The following is an 18446-nucleotide window of genomic DNA, read 5'->3' as shown; positions in this document are numbered from 1 at the left end:
GCAATCACATTCACATTCAAATTCAGGTTTCTCGTCACCAAAACTAGATCATTATCTATTGGCTACACTTGCTGTTTGTAAGGTCTCTCTAAAGCCCAAGCCACATGTTATTTTTGGCATGGTGGAAGGGAAAATCAAGTTGCTTTTTCCACAGATGTTTTATATGTTCCATAGTTTTTTTACTGCATCCTCAGACATTGAGAACAGTTATTTTCTGCACCATACTAGAGATGTCATTATATAGTTTGTGTGCCCATGACACTTGTTCTCTAAGTAAGTATTATTATCCCCCAAATTCTTCTCAGGTTCAGATTTTAATCTGAGCCAGAGAAGCACGTTCCCTCCTATCTGCCTGCCCACTTCCAATGCTTCTATGTCTATGCCCTTCATCCCAGCTGTTTACCTTCCTTCCTGTTCCAGCTGTTGTGGTGGTGCAGTGGAAGAAGGCAAAAATGCTACCTTGTTTTTCCCTTCCCCTTTCTGACATCTGATAGGTTGATATGGTTGTGAGCCAGGCAGCATGCTAAGAGTTTCAGTGCTACTAACCATGAACCACTACAGTTTTGCTCTAGCATGAAAAATATAAGCCAGGGGGTCCCCAGACTTACCGGGCTTCGGGCCGGCGCCCGCCGCGCCGACTGCGCGGCGGGCCGGAGGGCAGAGGAGTGCGCGCGCAGCAGGCCGGAGGGCGGGGGAGTGCGCGCCCATGCGCATGCGCACACGCTCGGAAAAAAATCGCCGAAAATCGCTTGTGCGCATGCGTATGGGCCTCCCCCGACCCGGAAGTGCATCGGAAATGACCTCTTCTGGGTCGGGAGAGGCCCATACGCATGCGCACAAAGGATTTTCGGCGATTTTTTTGCCGATTTTGAAGATCGCCGCCGCGCCGTGCGCCGTAAGAGCGGGCGGCGGCAGCGGGCGGCGGGGGTCATCGCGGGCTGGATTGGGAGGCCAATTGGGCCGCATCCGGCCCGGGGGCCGTAGTTTGGGGACCTGATATAAGCTCTCACTATGTGACGACACATTCAAACATATTCCTAATGGAAATGGATGGTTTTAACCACATCAAAAGGTAGAATGCGCCTCACACCTAAACTCTGGTTTCTTTTCTAGAAGAGAACAGGTATGCTGTTTCTAAGAATAGGACCTGTGAGCCAGGAAACAGAATGTTTCAGTTTAAAATTTCTCTATTGTCATGAACTCAGCAGGCAAGCCACTCTTCAGCCACCTATATGCAAAACGAGGGAAATGAGACTGATCCATTTTACAGGACAGCTCTAAGGAATATTACGTTAATGTGTGGATGCCACACCAAATGCAAGGTTCATTTCTTCTGACCTAATAGGATTGACAAATGGCAATATTGCATCCTGAAAATTCACAGGCCAAAGTGGATTCAATAGTATCTCAATGCAAATTCAAGTGACAAGTTGAATCTTATATTTGATGTTTCTCCCCACCCCCAGCAATCTCAAGTCTCAAATCTTCATTGTCTTCTTCTCATAATTCACCTCAATTCATCTTGCATATACTTAAGTGTCTCAGTGAAAACTGACTCTGGGAAAGCACAGAAATGGCAAGATATAGGTTAGAGGTTGCTGCGTATTAGTAACATACTGATATCACTTCACTCCAGTATCATACACATGTTGAACAGGAAATAAGAATAAAGTACCATAAGTGTCCTAAGGATGTGGGTGGCGCTGTGGGTTAAACCACAAAGCCTAGGGCTTGCTGATCAGAAGGTCGGTGGTTTTAATCCCCGCAACGGGGTGAGCGCCCGTTGCTCGGTCCCAGCTCCTGCTAACCTAGCAGTTTGAAAGCATGTCAAAGTGCTCGTGCCCAATGATTTAAAAAAATTGGGAAGTAATTCATGAGGAAATAATAAAATTATTAAAAATATCTTTTGAAAAGAAAGCAGAGATGTATCTATTAGGTATCTTAAATAATAGAATACCGAGTGAAAAAGTAAGTATTTTCATGTATGCTTCAACAGCCGCAAGGAATCCTAATAGCGAGTAATTGGAAAAGTACCAACATCCCATCTAAAGGAGAGTGGGTCAACAAACTATGTGAATATTTAGAACTGGCTAAACTGACAGACATAATTCACCAAAAACCCAAAAACAATGGGAGTGCCTAAACAAGTACTTAGAGAAACAAGATTTGGGAGCAAGAATCCATTTGTGTTTAGAATGACCTTGTTGGAAATGGGAAATGGAATTGGTTTGATTGTACTTTGACGAGTTACAATAATAGTGATATCTATGGAAAGACAGGACCATATATGCTGTAAAACAACTGTATGAAGAAGCGGTGGAAGTCATGACTTACTTTAGTGGACATTAAGTAATGTCCTCACTTTATTTCCTTTTTTTCCTTTTCTTCTTTTTTCTTTCTTCTGTTTCTCTTTCTTCTTTTCATTGTTTAATTATTGAGTTATAATGGATCGGTAATTTATATTCTTTTTCATATGTAATAGTGTTTGTTTAGATTGTCTATATATATTATTAATTTGTTTTTGTTTTTTGTTATTGTTTTTAACTTGAATTTATCAATAAAGGTTAATTTTAAACTCTTTTTCTTTTTAAGAAAGCACGTCAAAGTGCAAGTAGATAAATAGGTACCGCTACAGCGGGAAGGTAAACGGCGTTTCCGTGTGCTGCTCCGGTTCTCCAGAAGCAGCTTTGTCATGCTGGCCACATGACCTGGAAGCTGTATGCCGGCTCCCTTGGCCAATAATGCGAGATGAGCGCCATAACCCCAGAGTCGGTCACGACTGGACCTAATGGGCAGGGAACCCTTTACCTTTACCATAAGTGTCCTACAGTGATATGTAGGAGCAACCACCTCTATTTCCCACTTTGGAACCATCATCAGGCACATATAAAGTATACTGACGTTAGAGGGGCATATTCCCAAACAAGGATACACAGGACTTTAGCCATAGTCACATTAGCAGAACATCATGGTAATGAATTGATAGATAGATGATAGATAGATTATTATATTATATTATATTATATTATATTATATTATATTATATTATATTACTATAGATGGAAATGGGTGGGGGAGTATTGTGGTATGATAAAGGATGTGTGCAGTAGGATTTCCAAAAGAGGCAAGTATAATTACTACTAACAAAGAATATTTGTTTTCCTATGACATTAGCATAACAAATGAGTCATGCAACAGTTTCTTGTCCATAGCAAACATTTTCCCTCTGACCCCATTACATATACTCTATAACCAAAATCACCATTCCAAAAACCACAATCCCCTTTCATTTCTTCCAGGCATTATTATTCTGCAACTTGTGCAGATATGTGCTTATAAAAGTCTCATAATTCATATGGAATGTTGCCGGGATCATTTCTCATAACTATCCTTCCAAGAAAACAGCATGCCATTTTTGCTAAGACTCTCAAAAGCACAGGGTGATGCCCTGCCTTCAATTCGGACAATGTATAAACTGTTAGTACAGTGGAACCTCGGTTTATGAACACCTCGGGTTACGAATTTTCAGTTTATGAACGCCGCAGACCCATCTGGAACGGATTAATTCACTTTCCATTACTTTCAATGGGAAAGTTCGCTTCAGTTTATGAACGCTTCAATTTAAGTACTCCGCGGACCACCTGGAACGGATTAATCCACTTTCCATTACTTTCAATGGGAAAGTTCGCTTCAGTTTATGAACGCTTCAGTTTAAGTACTCCGCGGACTGTCTGGAACAGATTAATCTACTTTCCACTACTTTCAATGGGAAAGTTCGCTTCAGTTTATGAACGCTTCAGTTTATGAACAGACTTCTGGAACCAATTGTGTTCATAAACCGAGGTACCACTGTATAGATTTGGAAATTGCCCCAAAAGTATTTTGAAAATGATGTGCTGTATGAATATTACAATGGTGTGTTTTTCTGATTGTTCCACCAGTGCAACCTACTGCTTGTCAGATGGAATGTGCATGGCTTTCCTTCTCTCACATGTTGTTCTGGGGTTTCTCCTGACCCTCCAAAATGTTTTGGCGGAAGAGAAGAAGAGAGAAAGCTCCATTGTGCTAGTGGGAGCCCTTGTTCTGGCTTCTGCTAGCTCACCAAGTTAGTTGAATCCAAGACAGAGACACCTTTTGTACGATAAATACATACACTCATCAGTGCTTCCCAGAGACTTGGAAGCAACAGCACCCATTAAATTGTGGGAGAAACAAATCCAGATTAGCTATACTATATATGAAGAAACCGGGGCTGCTATCTTGCAATGTTTCGTAAGTATTAAACATTGAAGTTACAGAAACTGTCCCCCTCTCACCCTTTCTTGGGAGAGTCCTCTGAGTGGGGGAAAAGCAACAGACTCTGAGCCCTGCTTGCTTTAGCAGTGCTAGGAAAGGAAGCAATCTGCTCTACTGCTGCCAGCCTTACTCAGCCTAGGGACCTGAGAGAGATGCCCGAGGCTCCTCATTGGCAGTTGCTAGGGAAACATTTTAGGGAATCTTTTTCATAAATTCATAGTAATCTTCATTTCTCAAATGTCAAGGCTAATGACTCACCCTTTGATTACAAATGGGATTTGCTACTGCAGAATTGCTGGCAGCCTTCAAAGCTAAATTGTATTTGTCGGCATTTGAAGACTTTTAGTACGCTGGATACCACTGCTCCCCTTGAGTGAGCAGAAGAAATACAGACACATGAATATTTACCTCTTCCTGCAGCCCATTTAGCTGATGTCCTTACAGTCAGTCAGACAAAGACATCAGCTGTTCCAAAAGGGAGTGGGAAATCTGACAAGAAGGTCCCGCTCCTCCATTTTGTTTCCAGTCAGGAAAAGGTAAACATTATCCCTGCACATACCCATGGTTGGGATAAACCAAGGACACAACTGTTACTAATAATTGTGACATGAATCATTCCTAATGAAAGAATTTCAGTGAAAGTGAACTGGTCCAGACGTGAAACTTTAGGAACCTATTTTCCTCCCACTGTCTCTCCATGTACAAGGTGATTTCGCCTTGTCTTTGAGTGACTGTGTGTCTGATGTTACCAAGGGTAATTTTCTATTCGAAGGGCTGTTGGAGGACGGACCTCAGTTTGAAGGAGTCCTCTCTTCGAAAGGCTCTCCAAATTTGGTTTAAAGGTAAAGAACCATAAGATGGGAGATCACTATCACATCCACACCATACATTTAAAGCAAATGACTTCCCCCCAAGAATACTGAAAAGTGCAGTTTTAAGGGTGCTGAGCACTGTGATGGGCAAACTACTGCTCCTAGGATTCTTGGTGAGGAGTGGATATCAAGTGCTTAAAATATGTGGTGTGGGTGTGACCTAGACATTTAAAGCACATGACTTCCCTTGAAGAATCGTGGGAGGTATAATTTGGCCTCACAGATTTCAATGCCCAGCACCCTTAACAAATGACAGTTCCTAGAATTCTTTGGGAGAAGCAATGAGCTTCAAATGTGTGGTGTGTATGTGGCCTGAATGCCACCCAACAGAAAACTTATATACACATTATCTGCAAATATATGCCCTCTTTCGTTCTCTTATGCACTTATGCGCAATGCATAAGTGGTTGCTCTACCTTGGCTGAAACTCAAGGACAACCAATGGTGCTGTCCCTAGCTTTTTCATGTTAGAGGTATGATCAGAAGCTGTCCTACACACCTACATACACATGTAAGTATTGTGGGCTGGCATGAAGCAGCCTGTCCCAAGAATATTTCCCACGTCAGGTCTCCTTTTGGCTAGTAAGCTTTGCAAGGCAGGGTTTGTGGATGCACTTTCCGCGTTTGATGCCTCAGGGTGCTGATCAAATTAGCCTAATTTTGTACTGCCTAAGCCACAATAAGCACCGCCTAACCATGCTGAACTGAGGAAAGGCACTCTGTCTCTGGGAGTGTAATAAAAAGAAAGGCACTCTGTCTCTGGGAGTGTAATAATAATAATAATAATAATAATAATAATAATAATAATAATAATAAATTTTTATTTATACCCCGCCCTTCCCAATTTGAAAACCAGGCTCAGGATGGCTAACAGCAAATATGAAACAATAATTAAAAGTGACTTAAAAAACAGCTTAAAAACAGCATAAAATACAACACAAATGTAGCATCCATGTCAATAAAATTCAAAAAATTCAGGGTCATTTTTTTTGGGGGGGGGACCCGTTCATTAAACATCAAGTGATTGAGTGTAGAGTAAGTAAAAGAAGGCTTTGACCCCCCCCAAAGTCCTATTTGGGGCCTAAGTAGTACTCAGCAACACTTGCACAGCTACAACACAGAAAGGGCAGGATCCCATAGCCCCATGTTACTGGGGATGAGGCACAGCCAACTTTTAAAGGTGGGCCACCACTCCCAGTCTCATTGGCTAGGCACAAGGACCCTTAAGTGCTCATCTATACTTTATTCCCATGTTTCATTCCAGAGAAGAAGTTAGCAGTAAGCCAAGCCCCAATTGCATGTTGAAGGCAGCTTGGTACAAATAACCAGAATAATTTGATTCAGCACCTCCTCTGAGAATCTTCAGCCCTGGGACAGTTGCAATATAGAAGCCCCCTAGACTGGGCGGTCTCATCACATAGTTTACATCAGTCAATGAGAGTTTTATTGAAAGTGAAGTTTAATGTTAAAGAATCTATGCACATGTGCCTCCAAAGCAGGTGATGTCCCTATAGTTCAGGGGTAATCAGTGTGATGCTCTTCAGAAGTTGATGAGCTGCAACTCCAATAACTTGTTACTCCTTATGTCCCTTCCTAGGGCTGATGGAAGTTGTAGTCCAACAACACCTGGAAGGCGCTACATTGGCTACCCCTGAAATATAGCTGAACAAACAGCTTAGATGTTCATCATCCATCAGAGGTGACAATAAATTTTCTGCAGGCATCTACTGCAGGCATCCAGGCATTACTGGGTCACATCTTACATTCTGAGCTGGGGGATCAGTTTTTCTACATGTATATCTCTTATTCGCTCCCAATGAAGTCAAGTTGTGTACATAGTTTCTCTCCCCGCCCCCCATCAGCAATTTTATCATCACACCAACCCTTGGAGATAGGCAGGGCTGAGATATAGGGTTGCATTCAACAGAGCACAGAGGTGAACATTCTGTGAGTGACAGAATGTTTTACCCACCCACCCCACCTCGCAATATGTTATGGGGGTCCCCCAAACGTCCAGAACAGATTTGTAGATGAGGGAAGGAGGGAGGGGGGAAATGTTGATTTAATATCACCCATAATGACTAGTCTAAGAGAGGCCATTGTGCTTCATAGCTGAGTGGAGAGATGAACCTTTGATCCCCCAGTCCTATACTTTGTAATACAGTGGTACCTCGGTTTTCGAACGTCTCCATGATGAACATTTCAGTTTTCGAACACCATAAACCCGGAAGTCAATGCTTCAGTTTTAGAACATGCCTCGGAAGTCAAACATGCCATGCTGCTTCCTCTGAGTGCAAGATCCTGAGACCTAGCTGTAAGCTATTAAGTTTTTTGTTTTTGAACGTTTCAGAACTCGAACGGTCTTCCGGAACGGATTACGTTCGAAAACCGAGGTACCACTGTACATCTGAATATGACAAACTGGACAAATTTTCATTCCAAACACAATTATTTCAAAAAACTGGGGAGATATTTTTATTCAGCTCTCCTGAGCACACAACCTCATTGTCTGCCATCCTGAAATGCTAACTCACTACAGATTATAGTTAGCAAGCAATATGCAACGTGATAAGCACTTTTCCTTAAATGCAGTCCATGTACTAACGTAAGCTGTGTAATATGAATTGAAGTGAAGGGAGCAACTTTCCCAGGGGATGTGCATGGAAATTATTTCCCCAGAACTGGAGTCGGATTGCCATATGGGGCAGCTTAGAGAATTATGGAATCACACAGATGAAAGGGATCCAATGGATCATCATGTCTAACCCCCCGGCTTTGAGATGAGATGTTCTGAAGCGTCTCCCGCCAGATGTCTCTCCAACCATTTCTTGGAAAACCTCCAGGGAATCATGTCTGATCTCTTCCTGTCTAATCTGTTTATTTCAAAATATTTCCATGATTCATAGCATAATTCGGGGGAAGGGAATGGGCTGGGGATTCCCGTAGCTATTTCTTCCTCCGGTGCACATAAGATGGGTATTCAAGAACCTCTAGGTTTCCTGCAATGAATTATTCTATTATTTATTTAATTCATTTATATCCTGCCTGATCAGCTGACTTTACCAAATCATAGCACATCTACTGGGCAACAAAGAGCCTTGTGCTGCCTTGGCCTTTGTTGAATGTGACTGACTGGAAGGAGGAAGTGGGCTGGTGCACTTTAGAAATTCAAAGTGCAATTATTGGTTATCATTCCTAGTCCATATTTTCCATATTTTACAAGTAAAGTAAAGGATAAGGAAGCACTTGCACTCACACCCAGGTTAAACCATATAATTGTTTTGGGAATGCTTGGGAAATGTAGGATATTTAAACAAATAAAATCTCACAGGGAGGATATAAATGACAGGCAAGCCTATTGTCTCTTGTTGGAAGCAAGGCTGGGTCTCCACATACAGCAGAATATGATGGGCAGGATGTGATAAAATGGATAAATACCAACTCAGGCTGTTTGGAGAGGGAGTGGGGAACTACGACTTTTGAAAACTGCTGCAGGTAATAATAATAATAATAATAATAATAATAATAATAATAATAATAATAATAATGTTTTGATTGCTTTTGAACTACAAAGGACCACTATTACTATACTAACCTTTGTATGTGGAAATAATGAATGAAGATGACATGCTTCACTTAAAACCCTGGGCCAATACATGATCTCTTTGGCTTTTTAGCTCCCAAATTAACATAATATAGTCCTACATTTTGTGTTATTTTGTGGTCTATTTCTCTATCTCTCCCTTTCCTATCAGGATTTGGAGTAAGGCTCCTACTGTCTTTTTTAGGGGAATGAAGCAATCAGTAGCCTTTCTGTTTTCAAGTGATGAGACAGGGACAAGCCATGGATGGTATTTTGCTAAACATGAGATTATGGGGAACCAATGAAACTTGTACATGCCCCCCCCTTTGCAAGTAAGGGGCCAGAGAGAGGCTCTCCCTCACATGGAACACAACACTCTATTATTATTTTTGCCACAACCAGAAGCACAGATTTATAGGACTGGGTTGCAAGGCTATGAGATGTATGCCAGGTAATGGTATTATTTACTGCACTGATAAAATCAAGTGTTAAAAACAAATTTATAAAAATATTTAGAAAACCAGCAGATTAAAACAGATATAGATTAACTATACGGATAAAGGTCCGTATAGTTAAAGCTATGGTTTTCGCAGTAGTGATGTATGGAAGTGAGAGCTGGACCATAAAGAAGGCTGATCGCCGAAGAATTGATGCTTTTGAATTATGGTACTGGAGGAGACTCTTGAGAGTCCCATGGACTGCAAGAAGATCAAACCTATCCATTCTGAAGGAAATCAGCCCTGAGTGCTCAATGGAAGGACAGAGCCTGAATCTGAGAAGAGAAGACTCCCTGGAAAAGACCCTGATGTTGGGAAAGATTGAGGGCACAAGGAGAAGGGGATGACAGAGGACGAGATGGCTGGACAGTGTTCTCAAAGCTACGAACATGAGTTTGACCAAACTGCAGGAGGCAGTGGAAAGACAGGAGTGCCTGGCGTGCTATGGTCCATGGGGTCACAAAGCGTCGGACACGACTAAACGACTAAACAACAACAACCAAACAGATATGCACAATAAAATTATATGTTAAATTTGCAGGTAGGCTTGCTTAAGCAATAATTTTTTTAAGCAGGCGCCAAAAACCATACAGTAAATGTGCCTGTCTAATATCAATGGGCAGAGAGGGACTGCCACACCGAATGATGGATTCCTTGCACATTACGTGGCCCTTGTAAATGTGCCAGTTCTGCATATCAAAGTGGTCCAGCAGGCACATATAGGGTAAGGCGATCTCTCAAGTAAACTCGTCCCAAGGTATATTTTCTCAGGTATATGTTGGCATAGAATTTACAGGACAGTCGAACCTATCACACCTGCTACATCTGGGGTTCCTTTATAAGGGCAAATTTGCAGTATTATTATTATTATTATTATTATTATTATTATTAATTATCTGCCCTTCACTCTAGAGTCTAAGGTCTCAGGGCAGATTACAACATTAAAACAACAGTTTAAAACAATTCCTTTAAAAATAAAATTCCATTGCACACTACCAGAATTTTAATAAAGAATTATAATAAATCATAGGGGTTTTCTTTTTTCGTTAGTGTAACTCAAGTAAGTTGAACTTGCCTGGATGTTCCATGAATAAAGCTAAGAGCAAGGTTCTGTTTTGAACAGTGATTGAGAGGTGCTGAAAATTGTAAGAAGGAAGAGCTAGTTTGCTGATATCTCCTTTAGACACCTAATAAGGAAATGAATGACTTTGGCCACCTCTTATGTAACATCTTGCCCTCGTTTTGCAATGAAAAGAAGCCTATGTATATACATTTCCTATAAGATGCAGACTTACTGTTGCATCTTTATTCAACATCAGCTTCCAGATGGGAACTATTTTTCATGGTTCATAAAGCCAAAACCAGCTGCTACATTTGAACCTACATAAGGAGTCGGGGGTTTTTTTTTATTGCCTTAACAGGGCTTAGAAAACAATTGCTGTTGTTTCTTTGGGACTGCTGCACTTCACATCCCTCAGAAGACTTATGATATCAGGATATTCTTAAAAAATAAAATGAACAACCCCAACACTTGTAAAGGAAGACACTTTTTTTCTTTATCTCTAGCAGCTACAGGCTTGCTCAGCATAAATAAAAACAGTATCCCACAGAAAAGCGGTGTTCCTTCACCGTGCACTTCAACTGGGCTCAGACATTTTTCTAGAAAACTTGCAAATGGATATGAAATGCTTCTGGAATCTCTATTGTTTTGAGAAGACCGGAAGTAACACCCAACAATTTCCTCCTCCCCTTTGCCCACCCTCCCGCTTTCCTCTCTTCCAAGCAAAAGCCATTCTTTCATAGTGATAGGGGGGAAACCATGGCGATTCTCACAATGCATATAATATTCCCACAGTTTAAACCAATATTTAACCCTTGGCGTGCTTTGAGGAAAGACTGTGTAGTAGGCTGTGTGTCTGAGCAGAAGGGAGAAAAGGGAGGAGGGTGGGGGAGCCCTCATTAGGAGTAAACCTAATATTATGGGAGGAATCATGCAACACATGCAGCTATTATTATAGTCGGGCATAATTCATTTGCATTTTAGATGGGATTGTCAAAGCAACCAAAGCAAAGCACATCAGTTCCGGAGGAGAATTATTCAGGCTGGCCAAATTACCCATCTCTGTGTTTTTGTCATTAGTCGGAGATTTCGTGTGTGTGTGTGTGTGTGTGTGTGTGTTTGAATTCACTCAGTCACATGCATTAAGGATTCCCCCCCCCTCTCCCCTGCTCACACTTTGAAATAGCATATGTTAGCATATTCAAAGGAGCCCACAGAAAACCAAGGGAGAGGCACGCAGAGAGTTAACATGTGCGTATGACAGGGAAGCAAGTTTGCTGTGAATTGGGAAGCACAAACTATAGTAAACCATTGGATAATCCCCCACCCCGCTAAGTGGCTTCCCCAGAGGCCTGATACAGTGCCAAAGCCTCTTACGCATACTGAGACAAAGCCTCTTGCAAGGCGAATTCAACTCCTGAAGCCACCATACTGCTTCCTGACAGCCTCCAATTGCATAGTCTCTGTATTTGTGATTCCTGCTGCTTATATTTACTTGTTCCCAGGGCCACAACAGGCTCCATAAACAAATACTTGCCACTGGAATGGGCTTTCTATCAATTCAGGTACCGTGCTTGGCTTTCCCTTCCAGGATTCCCCCCCCCCTCTCCTTGCATAGATTTGTGCAAATAGGCTTTTAATACCTTGGAGAGATTAATTTGGCAATTACAAGCCAGTTTAGAAACACATGCTAAACAATTGGTCATATAATCACCATCCCTTCTAGCATAGCACTATTGAAGCTTAGGGAAAACATTTTCCGAAGCAGAAAAGGCATGTTTGCTCTATGGATTTATTAAGGAATAAACCTTAATGTGTTGATTAGTTCCCAGTGGATGTTTTTGTGTGGCTGTCTCTCTTTGGCCTGCAGACAAAAATGGGAAGTGATATGTCTGATTACAGGTATTCAAAACCTTTGTGGAACCATGTGTAGATATTAGAACAGCAAGGGTTGGACTCACTGCTACTTTACAACAGTTTGTACACCAATGGAATGCACTGGCCAAGGTCTTGCTTTGAAAGGAGAAAAGTGAAGTCTCAAGGGAATGGACTAAGGTAAGATGTTCACTTTAGTAGCAAAAAGGGGGGAAATTGCCTGGAGAAGTAATTAAGCTTCCATAGGTAATAGTTTCAGAGAGAAGATGCTTCAGTATAGCTAACATATCCAATGAGGCAGTCTCCGAATGTTTGGACTCCAACTCCCATAAGCCCCAGCTAGCACAGGCAATGGTCAGGGATGATGGAATTTGTAAACAAAAGCATCTGGAGGGCACTAATTTGGGACAAGGCTGCAATAAAGTCACTGTCTCGGCTGCCATTTCTTATCAACTTTAGGTCCAAGTCAGAACCACTGATGGGAAATATATGATCAATGAAAGTGGCACACTGAATTTCACCTGAGATGTAAAGAGAGCGTTTCACGTGATTGTTTTTGCCCTACTGCCCATCCACCCACTAGCTTATGCTGGTGTAAAACTGGTGTTGTTGTTTTAATCAGACCACTTCACAGGATTACTGCATGAACTGTTTTGGACCAAACTGCAGATTGCTGGGACCAAACGTTGGGAAGTTTCAAACAATGCACTCCTCTATAGTCTCCTCAAACAGATCTCAACAACCCAGCATGCCATTAAACAGGTGCTGTCATTTCTCAACTAACTCTCCAGGTGTATTCCCACTGCAATCTGCATTCCCACATAGTTTATTTGTCACCTGAGGCACCAGGAAACTGGTCTTAGGGGTGGGGAAAACAGTTGGTAACAAACATTTTAAGGTTCACCAAGAGTACAGATATAACAGTATTGTGTCCTTGGCCTGCTGCAGCCTTGTAAATAAGCCCGCAAAAGTTACTAGCCTGCAACAATGTTTACTATCTAGATGCAGGGTAGAAAGTTAGGGTGGAGTGGTCTGTTCTTCCTGCTGCTTCAGTGCTGAGCATTCTGACAATCCAAAAGCAACACGGTAGGCTAATAATATGATTGCAACACTTTGTAATCATATTATTAGCCGACCGTGTTGCTTTGGATCGTCAAATTATTTTGTTTGCATCACAGGGGATCTATGTTGTTTACCTTCAGTGCTGAGCATGGCGGAAGGGGCTTCTTTCTTCCAGTTTCTATGGTGGGTTTAAATAAGGGATGATGACCCAATTAGAATTTGTGGTCTCATCCTGTCATTGGCTCAGGCTCAACCTACTGCTAGTCTCCCTGCCTTCCACCCTACCAATCCCAATGGGCCTCAACCACCACTGGCAGACCTTCAAGTGTCCCTATTTTCCAGGGACACCCCTGATTTAGAGAAGCCATCCTGATTTCTGATTTGATCCCGGAATGTCCCACTTTTCCTTAGGATGTGCATATACAGTATTCATTGGAGAAATGTTGAAGGATATGGTAGGGTATCCCTTTTTTCACTGGCAAAATATTGGAGGCTATGGAATTATCCAATCCCTGGGCCGTCAGAAAGTAACCCTGTATAGGGAGTGGGTTTTAAAAAAATCTTTAATGTTTTATTGTTTTTATATATGTTGGAAGTTGCCCAGAGCAGCTGGAGCAACCCAGTAAGATGTGTGCGGTATAAATCGTAAAATAATCATTAGGGAATGGGAAGTCCCTATTTTTATCAGAGAAATGTTGGAGGGTATGCACTGGTAGCATGTCCTATTTAATTCAGTGGATCTTTCTCCCAGATAAGTGGGGGCGGGGGGGATTGCAGTCTTAGATGGGCATTAGGGTGGGTCATAAAAAACTTTTTTTGGAAAATGTACACCGTTTGCTTAATTGTTCCATATAATTTGTTCAAAACCATTGGTTTTTCATGTAAATTATCAACATGTTTTATCTTAAATAAATAAATATTGCAGAAAATAATAGTATGCAACTATTATTGCTCTACATAAAACCTAAAATTTATGTTTATTAGTTCACAGTTTAACATACTGAGAATAAATGAGTCAAATTCCTATGTTTTCATCACTTGTAGTGAGGCAAAATTTCAATCTGTAGGAGCAGGGTCTAAATATTAACCGATTTGTCCCAAATTTGAAATTTGACTATGTTTATACCATACGCCTGATATAAGATCAAGGGAGGAAACATTTTCCAAAAAAAAGTTTTTATGACCCACCCTATTGGGCATGATTTATGGAATGCAAATGAGAAACCATTGTGGAAACTCGACTCAGAGCAAGCTTATCATCTGAGCTCACCCCTGACCTCAGGTTCCTGTTAGGCCAATTCCACCTTCTAACCCCTTTAGTTGGTGAAGTGGTTGCCACAATTCACACACACACACACACACACACACACACACACACACACACACACACACCAAGAAAGGTGGGGAGATCTGTTGCCCAGCAGGAACACAATTTGCTCCTTGTTCCAGGGGATACTTACTGTATTACCAATTGGCACAAATGGCACACGGTCATTCTGATCTTCCAGTATTGTTTGCTGCCAGAATAGAGCCCTTATCAGCCCTCCAGAGCCCTACTCCCTTCTTCTCAGCCCTGTGCATGTGTGCGTTCATTCATTTGTTGTTTTGCTTGGCAGTCACTGCTTCTCAATCTATGAATGTTGGCATATAAAAGGCTGGCAGCCTTTCAGGCCCTTTAAATTATATTCTTTGAAAAGCACATTAACTTCTTTGCCTCATGAATAACTATAGTTAACAACTAATGCAAAAAATGTGCTAAGGTAAAATAACAGAAGACTTCCCAAAATCTATTTGAGATGGATTGAATCTAGAAGCCAAATTTCCAGCCCTGCTAAATTCCAGGATGTTGGTTTTGCCCGTGAAAACAGTAGAAATCAGAAGTGGCTTAAGGTTGAAATGGATTCTCTATATTTATATTACTGGGGAAAGGGTATGGTTGTTAAACTACTCTGGGAATTGTAACTCTTTGGGGATACTTGTGTCCTCCCTAAAAGAGGGCACGTGTTGCGGTGAGACCTGGAGGTGTTGTGGGTGGGTAAGATTGGTCAGCCACAATGCCCAATTGGTAGGTCCCTCGATGTTGAGTTCAATCTAGCCAATGGGGCGCAGTCCAAAACGGATCGAGGGACCTATAGATACCCATGCACATGACCCAGAGCTTCCGCTTTCAGAGCACAGCTTTTGACAAACGACAGTACAGGGTCGCCATCCACACAGCAGGTGTTGCAGTATTTGGCTCACCTGCGATTCATGGGTCATGCTGTGAAGTCCATCCGAATTCAGTCTTCTGCCATTTCATTTTTCTGTAAGTCCCTTTATTCTAGAGACCCTTGTGCAAAGTTTGTGGTGCGCAAGGCTCTTGAGGGATGGGCCAGGTTGCAGCCACCAAATTCGCCAGGTAGGAGGCCGGTGACATTTGACATTTTATGCGCTGTGCACAGCAAGTTGAGACTAGTTTGCTGGTCCGTTTATGAGGCGAGACTCTTTTCGGCAGCCTTTTCAATAGCATTTTTTGGTGCACTGCATGTGGGTGAAGTGGTGCTGAAGTCAGCACAGGAAAGGGCTCCCAGGGGCTTGCTTTTGCAGGACGTTCAGGTGCCTGGTGCTGAGCTGGTGCTCACTAATTGAAATTCCAAAACAGACCAGTTGGGCAGAGGTGCCTTGATGAGGCTGCCTGCCACTGGTAAGCCCGGCCCTTGTCCAGTGAAAGATGCCAAGAAATATTTGTCACTTCGCCCACCTGGGGGTGGCCCTTTTCTGGTCCACGAGGATGGGTCCCTGTTAAAGAGGCATCAATTTGCTGCAGTGATGTGTAAGGCGATCGCAGCATGCGGCCCGCTGGCCAGTGAGTTTGCACCTCATTCCTTCCATATTGGGGCAGCTACCACCGCTGCGCAATGGGCCCTGTCTGTTGACAGGATTAAGGATCTGGGCCTCTGGAAATCTGAAGCATACAAGGGTTATGTTCAGATGCGGCACTGAGGTGCAGTTGCTAATGTTGTTTTGTTCATTCCTAGGTCTGCCTACCCTGGACGTCTGGATAGCCAGGCACAGCATTGTTCACTGGGCCAGCAGGAGGGCGGCAGAGTCTGGATTCGGACGCAGGCTCAGAATCCCTGACCACGTGTGCGTCTCCTGGATATCCAGGAATGCGTTGGGAGGAGCTTCTCCTGGCACTGCGGACAACGGTGTCTGTGGAAGGCACGCCTGCGGAGATGGTGGTGTAGCTGGGCGAGAACGATTTGCCAGAAGCTCCTGGCTTGAGCCTGCGGACCCACATGCAGGAGGACTTGGAAGACTTGAAGGCAGCAGTTCCTGGACTCAAATTTTTTGGTCGCAGCTGTTGCAGTGGCATGTGTAGCATGGTAGCTGGTGCCCAGCTGCCACCAAGAGGGCCGGGAAATGTGTCCAGAGTGCAGTGGCCAAGAAGGTTCTGGCCTTGGGCGGGACATTAATCCATCACCCGGGCATTACCTTCCGTGATGTGTCCCTTTACAGGCTTGATGGGGTTCATCTGTCTGTGATTGGGAATGTGATTGGGAATTCTGCCAAAAACCAAACTAAAATTTGAGTCAAGTGTGAATTTATTTAGGGGGGAGGTCTTTGGGTCTGAATACGCAAATAGCGGTTTCCGAACAACTCTCAGCACCCTGAACAAGCTACAGTTCTCAATATTCTTTGGGAGAAGCCATGACTGTAATTATTATTATTATTATTATTATTATTATTATTATTATTATTATTTATACCCCACCCATCTGGCTGGGTTTCCCCAGCCACTCTGGGTGGTTTCCAACAGAAATATTAAAATACAATAATTTATTAAACATTAAAAGCTTCCCTAAACAGGGCTGCCTTCAGATGTCCTCTAAAAGTCTGGTAGTTGTTTTTCTCTTTGACATCTGGTGGGAGGGCGTTCCACAGGGCAGGTGCCACTATCGAGAAGGCCCTCTGCCTGGTTCCCTGTAACTTGGCTTCTCGCAGCGAGGGAACCGCCAGAAGGCCCTCAGCACTGGACCTAAGTGTCCGGGCAGAACGATGGAGGTGGAGATGCTCCTTCAGGTATACTGGACCGAGGCCATTTAGGGCTTTAAAGGTCAGCACCAACACTTTGAATTGTGCTCAGAAACGTACTGGGAGCCAATGTAGGTCTCTTAGGACTGGTGTTATGTGGTCTCAGCGGCTGCTCCCAGTCACCAGTCTAGCTGCCACATTCTGGATTAGTTGTAGTTTTCGGGTCACCTTCAAGGTAGCCCCACATAGAGCACATTGCAGTAGTCCAAGCAAGAGATAACTAGAGCATGCACCACTCTGGCGAGACAGTATGCAGGCAGGTAGGTCTCAGCCTGCGTACCAGATGGAGCTGATAGACAGCTGCTCTGGACACAGAATTGACCTGCACCTCCATGGACAGCTGTGAGTCCAAAATGACTCCCAGGCTGCGCACCTGGTCCTTCAGGGGCACAGTTACCCCATTCAGGACCAGGGAGTCCTCCACACCTGCCCGCCTACTGTCCCCAACAAACACTACTTCTGTCTTGTCAGGATTCAACCTCAATCTGTTAGCCGCCACTATGAGGCCTCAGTGCAGTTCTTTTAGTGAAAACAAATTTTAGGCTCAGTTTGTATACTGTTCTTTGGTTGGCATTCAACAAAATGCTGGACTTTGCACTGATCCACCAGGTAGTGTGGCCAGTTTTGCATTGCCCAAAAAGAGGAAGGTAATCATCAAAAAGAATACAAGAGAGTTATGTAGATTTGCATAATACCTGCATATGCTAATTCATATGTACACATGCAGGTTTAGAAATAATGGATATATTCAACTGTTTCTAAGTTTCATTCAGAGTAGATCTGTTGAATTGTATCGTCTTAACTTAGACATGTCCATTCATTTCAATGGGATTACCCTTTAATTATTGGCTGTGTGTCTTTTGTACTTGGCTCTGTATAGTAGATGTTTGGGTTCTAGTTAAAACAAAGTAGGTCCAATAAGCCTAATGTAACAGAATCAGATGCATACAATTTCCTTTATCTATCTATCTATCTATCTATCTATCTATCTATCTATCTATCATTTATTTATTCATTCATTCATTCAAAGCTTTAGCTCTCAGTATGGCTTATAAATATTTTTTTAAAATTAAAAAAAACCCTCACACAGTATCTGCCCTTGAGCTTGCAATCTAAAACAACATGAC

This window comes from Zootoca vivipara, chromosome 5 (genome assembly GCF_965207765.1).
Source record: "Zootoca vivipara chromosome 5, rZooViv2.hap1.1, whole genome shotgun sequence".
Lineage (NCBI taxonomy): Eukaryota > Metazoa > Chordata > Lepidosauria > Squamata > Lacertidae > Zootoca > Zootoca vivipara.
This window is presented reverse-complemented; position numbering follows the sequence as displayed.